We start from the raw sequence: 7,473 nt of genomic DNA, 5'->3' as shown, positions 1-7,473 counted from the left end.
TGATCCCAAAACAGTGAAACATTATAAAAACTACTGCACTGTAATAAGAAAAGTTATTAAAATGTCCAGAAGTATGTGCAGTATGTCTGAGATTAGCACATCTGATAATAAAATTAAAACAATTTTGAATATTGTTAAAAGGGAAATAGGGCAACCGAGAGCATAGGAAAACTGTATTTCTATCAAACTAAATGAAAATAATAGAGGGAAACATTCCACATGGGAAAAATATATCTAAAAACAAAGATGATGTGACTTACCAAACGAAAGTGCTGGCAGGTCGATAGACACACAAACATACACACAAAATTCTAGCTTTCGCAACCAACGGTTGCTTCATCAGGAAAGAGGGAAGGAGAGGGAAAGACGAAAGGATGTGGGTTTTAAGGGAGAGGGTAAGGAGTCATTCCAATCCCGGGAGCGGAAAGACTTACCTTAGGGGGAAAAAAGGACGGGTATACACTCGCGCACACACACACATATCCATCCACACATATACAGACACAAGCAGACATATTCAAAGGCCAGGGGCTTAGTTTTAACTAAGCGCGATCCGCTGGAAAAGGTCCTTCCGGTGCGGCGACGCCCTTCTGGCGTGCGCTGATTGGCTGGGCATGCGCTTATCAGCAGCCACATCCGCTGGGGGCCCAGTCTCGCTCGTGAGGCAACAGCATGCTCATTCTACTCGAGGCAGCCGCACGTAGCAGACAGCCATGCCTTACCGCAGCAGCAGCAGAAGATACAGAAGGAGAATGAGACTACCAGTTTACAAGAATGTAGATACCTTTGATCTTACACCAAAGCCAACTGGACAACAGCAACTACTTGGAGGACCAATAACTTTAGTAGGATGTAAACTTAATTTTTCCTGTACAACTACGGAGGTTGTGAGTGGTAATTCTTGGTTGACAATTGCTATACTACGAGGAGGTGAGACACCACTTGGAGGACTCGAGAGCTATAATGAGAGGGATATTATAAGCTTCCGTACATTTTCTACAGAACAGAATGGCACAGAATGGGGTGAATTATGCTGCCACAAAAATCTTTGGTCATTTGCCAAATAGCATTAAAAGTCTGACAGGTAGCCAACCAACATTTAAAAGCAAATTAAAAGAATTTCTGAATGACAACTCCTTCTACTCAATAGAAAATAATTAATTATTTTGTGTAAAGAAAACTTATGTTAAAGTGACACGTTTCACATCATTATGCAATGTCGTATTCATGATCTATGGAACAGTGATTAAGGATTAATGTATGCATGTATGTATGTATGTTTGTACATACTATTGCCTTGGTACATTTGAAAATCTCATCTACTGTGACAAATACACCACCAACATTCTCCATTAGCTTATCTTTTTGACATTAACTCAGATCTTTAAAGTCAGTACCGCCATTAGACTTCCCCGAGGTCGGCTTCTACCAGTTTTTCCATTCGTCTGTAAAGAATTCGTGTTAGTATTTTGCAGCTGTGACTTATTAAACTGATAGTTCAGTAATTTTCACATCTACCAACACCTGCTTTCTTTTGGATTGGTATTATTATATTCTTCTTGAAGTCTGAGGGTATTTCGCCTGTCTCAAACATCTTGCTCACCAGATGGTAGAGTTTTGTCAGGACTGACTCTGCCAAGGCCGTCAGTAGTTCAAATGGAATGTTGTCTACTCCCAGGGCCTTGTTTCGACTTAGGTCTTTCAGTGCTCTGTCAAACTCTTCATGCAGTATCGTATCTCCCATTTCATCTTCATCTACATTCCCTTCCATTTCCATAATATTGGCCTCAAGTACATAGCCCTTGTATAGACCCTCTACATACTTCTTCCACCTTTCTGCTTTCCCTTCTTTGCTTAGAACTGGGTTGCCATCTGAGCTCTTGATATTCATACAAGTGGTTCTCTTTTTTCCAAAGGTCTCTTTAATTTTCCTGTAGGCAGTATCTGTCTTACCCCTAGTGATATAAGCCTCTACATCCTTACATTTGTCCTCTAGCCATTCCTGCTTAGCCATTTTGCACTTCCTGTCGATCTCATTTTTGAGACATTTGTATTCCTTTTTGCCTGCTTCATTTACTGCATTTTTATATTTTCTCCTTTCATCAATTAAATTCAACATTTCTTCTGTTACCCAAGGAGTTCTTCTAGCCCTCGTCTTTTTACCTACTTGATCCTCTGCTGCCTTCACTATTTCATCCCTCAGAGCTACCCATTCTTCTTCTACTGTACCTCTTTCCCCCATTGTCAATTGTTCCCTTATGCTCTCCCTGAAACTCTGTACAACCTCTGGTTCTTTCAGTTTATCCAGGTCCCATCTCCTTAAATTCCCACCTTTTTGCAGTTTCTTCAGTTTTAATCTACAGTTAATAACCAATATATTGTGGTCAGAGTCCACATCTGCCCCTGGAAATGTCTTACAATTTAAAACCTGGTTCCTAAATCTCTGTCATACCATTATATAATCTATCTGATACCTTTTAGTATCTCCAGGATTCTTCCAGGTATACAACCTTCTTTTATGATTCTTGAACCAAGTGTTAGCTATGATTAAGTTATGCTCTGTGCAAAATTCTACAAGGCGGCTTCCTCTTTCATTTCTTCCCCCCAATCCATATTCACCTACTATGTTTCCTTCTCTCCCTTTTCCTACTGACGAATTCCAGTCACCCATGACTATTAAATTTTCGTCTCCCTTCACTACCTGAATAATTTCTTTTATCTCGTCATAAATTTCATCAATTTCTTCATCATCTGCAGAGCTAGTTGGCATATAAACTTGTACTACTGTAGTAGGCGTGGGCTTTGTGTCTATCTTGGCCACAATAATGCGTTCACTATGCTGTTTGTAGTAGCTAACCCGCACTCCTATTTTTTTATTCATTATTAAACCTACTCCTGCATTACCACTATTTGATTTTGTGTTTTTAACCCTGTAGTCACCTGACCAGAAGTCTTGTTCCTCCTGCCACCGAACTTCACTAATTCCCACTATATCTAACTTTAACCTATCCATTTCCCTTTTTAAATTTTCTAACCTACCTGCTCGATTAAGGGATCTGACATTCCACGCTCCGACCCGTAGAATGCCAGTTTTCTTTCTCCTGATAACATCGTCCTCTTGAGTAGTCCCCGCCCGGAGATCCGAATGGGGGACTATTTTACCTGCGGAATATTTTACCCAAGAGGACGCCATCACCATTTAACCATGCAGTAAAGCTGCATGCCCTCGGGAAAAATTACGGCTGTAGTTTCCCCTTGCTTTCAGCCGTTTGCAGTACCAGCACAGCAAGGCCATTTTGGTTATTGTTACAGGGCCAGATCAGTCAATCATCCAGACTGTTGCCCCTGCGACTACTGAAAAGGCTGCTGCCCCTTTTCAGGAACCACACGTTTGTCTGGCCTCTCAACAGATACCCCTCCGTTGTAGTTGCACCTAGGGTACGGCCATCTGTATCGCTGAGGCGCGCAAGCCTCACCACCAACGGCAAGGTCCATGGTTCATGAGGGGCCAAAAGATTAATAAAAGACCAATCTCTTTAGCAAAGTGACAAAAATAACTTCACTGTTCTGCAAGTCGATTAATGCTTGACTGTCAGAAAGGTGGAAATAAAACCTGAAAATAATAACATATTTTAGCCTTCTGTAATTATGTGAATGTATTTTAATTCATTTGATAGCTCCCGGGCACAGAAATCCGTTTTGTTTTCATTTGATGTGAGAGTAATAAATGAAGAGGAAACTGCAAAATCACTTAACATAAACACAGGTCACGTGAAGACTACCCACCTCCACACCACAACTCAGACTGCTCTGTGCATCAGCCCCTGATCTACGATATTTCCGAACCGGTACAATAGTAGATAGTGGCGCCCAGCCACACATCCGTAGCCAGAAGTGGGAGAAGGTACTACCCATACGTGACTCAACTGCGCAAGCACAAGAGCCCGCCTGCAACTGCTCAAACGAATCTAATGTCAGCAGCTGTCACATCACGCTCATCGGAGGCAATTTGTCGTTATGAATCATTGCATAGTCTTTCTAAAGCCTTTGACACACTTTGCTGTTGGCAGACGCTTGTATGACCACTACGTTTTGTTGTTGTATATGGCGGACTTCCTTTCCGACTTAAGTTTTATTTTCGTTTTTTCTTCCTCTTGTTAATGTTTTGTTGCTGCAGTATTATCCTGCAGACGCGGGATACAGTAATATCCTTTGTTGGAGTATTGGTTCTTACCAATCAAAATCTCAAAAATTTAACTGGAAACTAAAACAACGAAACATTCCCGGAATTCTAAAAAATTCCCGGGTTTTTCCTGATTTTCTCCTGGATGAAAAAATTCCCGGGTTTTCCCTGGATCTCCCGGTTGTCCCGGGTCGTATACACCCTGAACAACCAAAATGATCTTCTTTCTTCTTCTTCTTCTTCTTCTTCTTTATCAACACCTTGTCCCACGTCACATAGGGTCGGTGTTGCTCTTCTGGATCCTTCTCCTCCAAAGTACTCTATCCATTGCCTCTTCCTTCTTCCATCCTTTCTCCCTTAGGTCCACTTCATCTTCAGTCCAACTCTGTTTCCGATATACTCTTCCCCTTTTCTCTGTAAGTATCCATACCACCTTAGTCTGCTCTCTTGTATCTTTTACCCCATGGGTCCCACTTTCACAGCTCCTCTAACAAATACATTTCTAATCCTGTCCTTCCTTGTTACCCCACACATCCACTTCAGCATCCTCATTTCTGCCACTTCCATCTTCCTTTCCTGGGCTACTGTGATTGGCCATGACTCTGCCCCGTATATCATAGCAGGCCTTACCACTGACTTGTACACTTTCCCTTTCAACCCAATGCTCACCTTCTTGTCACACAACGCCCCATTCATTTTTTCCCAGTTGTTCCAGCCACAATTTATTCAGTGTTGTATCTCGCTTTCCAGTCCTCCGTCTCTCTGTATGTACAACCCCAGGTATTTAAATTTGCAGACCGATTTCAGCTCATCACCCTGGATCTTCCAAGACCTCATCTGCACATCCTTCAGTGCTAAATATTCTGACTTTGTCCTGCTAATTTTCATCCCTCTTTCTTCTAGTGCCTTCCTCCAATCCTCCAGCTTTTCCTCAAATCTGTTGATGCTCTGCTCACAAAGAATCACATCATCCGCAAACTTCGTATTCCACGGCACTTCCTTCTTCACATCTTTCACCAGCATATCCATAATCAGGTCAAAGAGGTAGGAACTAAGTGCAGACCCTTGATGTAACCCTACTTTTACTGGAAACTCCTTTGTCATTCCCACACTACTTCTCACCTGTGTTGTGTCATTGCTCCTCTGTACATTTCCTTCACTAACCTCACATACTTCTCTGTCACGCAGTGCTCTGTCATGCTTCTCCATATTTCGTCCCTTGGGACTCTGTCATATGCTTTCTCCAAATCAATGAAAGCCATATGTAGATCGGCTTACAGCTCCCCGTGTCTCTCCACTATCCGCCTTAAATCATGTATTGCATCAGTCGTTCCTCTTCCAGGCATGAATCCAAACTGTTCTTGACACACCACAGTCTCCTTGCGTAATCTTCCTTCTATAACTCTTTCCCAAATTTTCATTGTGTTTGCCATCAGTTTAATACCTCTATAGTTACTGCAGTCCTGCACATCACCTTTCCCTTAAATATTGGGATCAGTGCACCAGTTCTACACTCGTCTGGCATCTCCTCCTGTCGCCAAATCTTCTTCATTAAATCCCAATGGAGCTCAATTCCCTTTTTTTACTGAGACACTTCCATGCCACAACGGGGATCTGGTCTTGGCCAACTGCCTTCCCATTTTTCATCTTTTCAACTGCCCGTTCGACTTCATCCCTACTTATAGCCATCGTTAATCCTTCGTTTGCCCCTCCTTCCTCAGTTTTCACTTTTACATTTTCTTCATTCAGCAATTTCTCAAAATAATTCAACCACGTTTGGATTATTTTTCCATGGTCATGCAGAATTATTCCTGTTTCATTTCTCATTTGTTTTATTGCTGTTAGATCCTTAGAAGCTTTATCTCTTGATTTGCCTATCCATATCAACTGTCTCATATCCTGATTTTTCTGCAGTTGTTCTTATGCCTCCCTTACTGATTCAGCTTTAGCTTTAGCCACGGCTCGTTTTGCCTCCTTCTTTGCACTTTTGTATGCTTGCCCATCCTCAGCACTTCCGGACATATCCCACTTCCTCTTAGCGTTCTTCTTTTCCTTCACAACCTTCTGCACCTCTTCATTCCACCACCATGCATCCTTATCTTTTGGCATCCCTCTCCCAGATGTTAACCCAAACACTTCGTCCCTGGTCTTCCTTATAACAGCACTATTTATTTTCCACCAATCCTGCACACTCTCTGTCAATTTTATCTTTCCCAGTACTTTTTCACTAAATTCCTCTCTCAAATTTTTATCCTTCAGTCTCCACCACTTAATTTTCCTTTCACACTGATTTATGTGCCTCTGTCTTTTACATACTTTCATCTCACAATCCACTACAATCAACTTAAGTTGTGTTGCTATTCCTTCACCGTATATGACCTTAGTATTTTGCACCTACCACTATTTTTCCTTCTACATAATGTGTAATCAATTTGGCTTTTATTTTCGCCACTCCTGTATGTTATTGGTTTTTCTCTTTTTCTTTGGAAGTAGGTATTCGTAATCACTAGATCAAAAGCCACTGAAAACTCCACTATCTATTTTCCTTCCTCATTTCTCTTGCCATACCCCCATCCTCCATGCCACCTCTCTTCCCCACCTTTCCTTCCACCAACATGACCATTTAGATCCCCTTCGACAAACAAAATGATCTCTTGAACAATAAAGTAATGTGAAATTAAGTCTAAATGAGATTTTCATGTAAATGTTACAAGCCAATCAATAAATGTATTAAAAATAACATAAAAATTAACAACAAAATTTGTTATATTTATGGGACAGAAAAAAATAAACCAAGTGGCAAGATTCCATCTAGCTATGTCACACACTGCTTTTTGACTACTGCAAAATTTGGGACTTTATAGCAAATGTATGAGCATTTGTTCACTATGATTTTAATCATTTCATCCATGAGTGACATTTCTTTGGGTCTTATACTAATACTTTGGGTTCTCCTATAGCTATCATTATTCTACATACATTTGAACTGCCCGTTAAGTAGTTAACAGTACTTATCATTTTGATGTCCATTCCATACACTTTATTCTTCCATATCCTCTTGACATTCTCCAATGCCTTTCTCAATGCACAGATTGCACAAACTGTAACGAGTTACACACCTCACATATTCCTTTTTAAACATAGGACTGCTGTTGGCCCTCACTGTTTGTATGTATGTTGCCTCTTTGGGTTTTACACTGCTCATTTACTGTTTGCCTGGCCCTAAAATGTAGGCCAACAGACATATTCAAGTTTGCATTATTGAAGGCTTTTCTAATCTATGAATACAG

This window comes from Schistocerca nitens, chromosome 8 (assembly GCF_023898315.1).
Source record: "Schistocerca nitens isolate TAMUIC-IGC-003100 chromosome 8, iqSchNite1.1, whole genome shotgun sequence".
Lineage (NCBI taxonomy): Eukaryota > Metazoa > Arthropoda > Insecta > Orthoptera > Acrididae > Schistocerca > Schistocerca nitens.
This window is presented reverse-complemented; position numbering follows the sequence as displayed.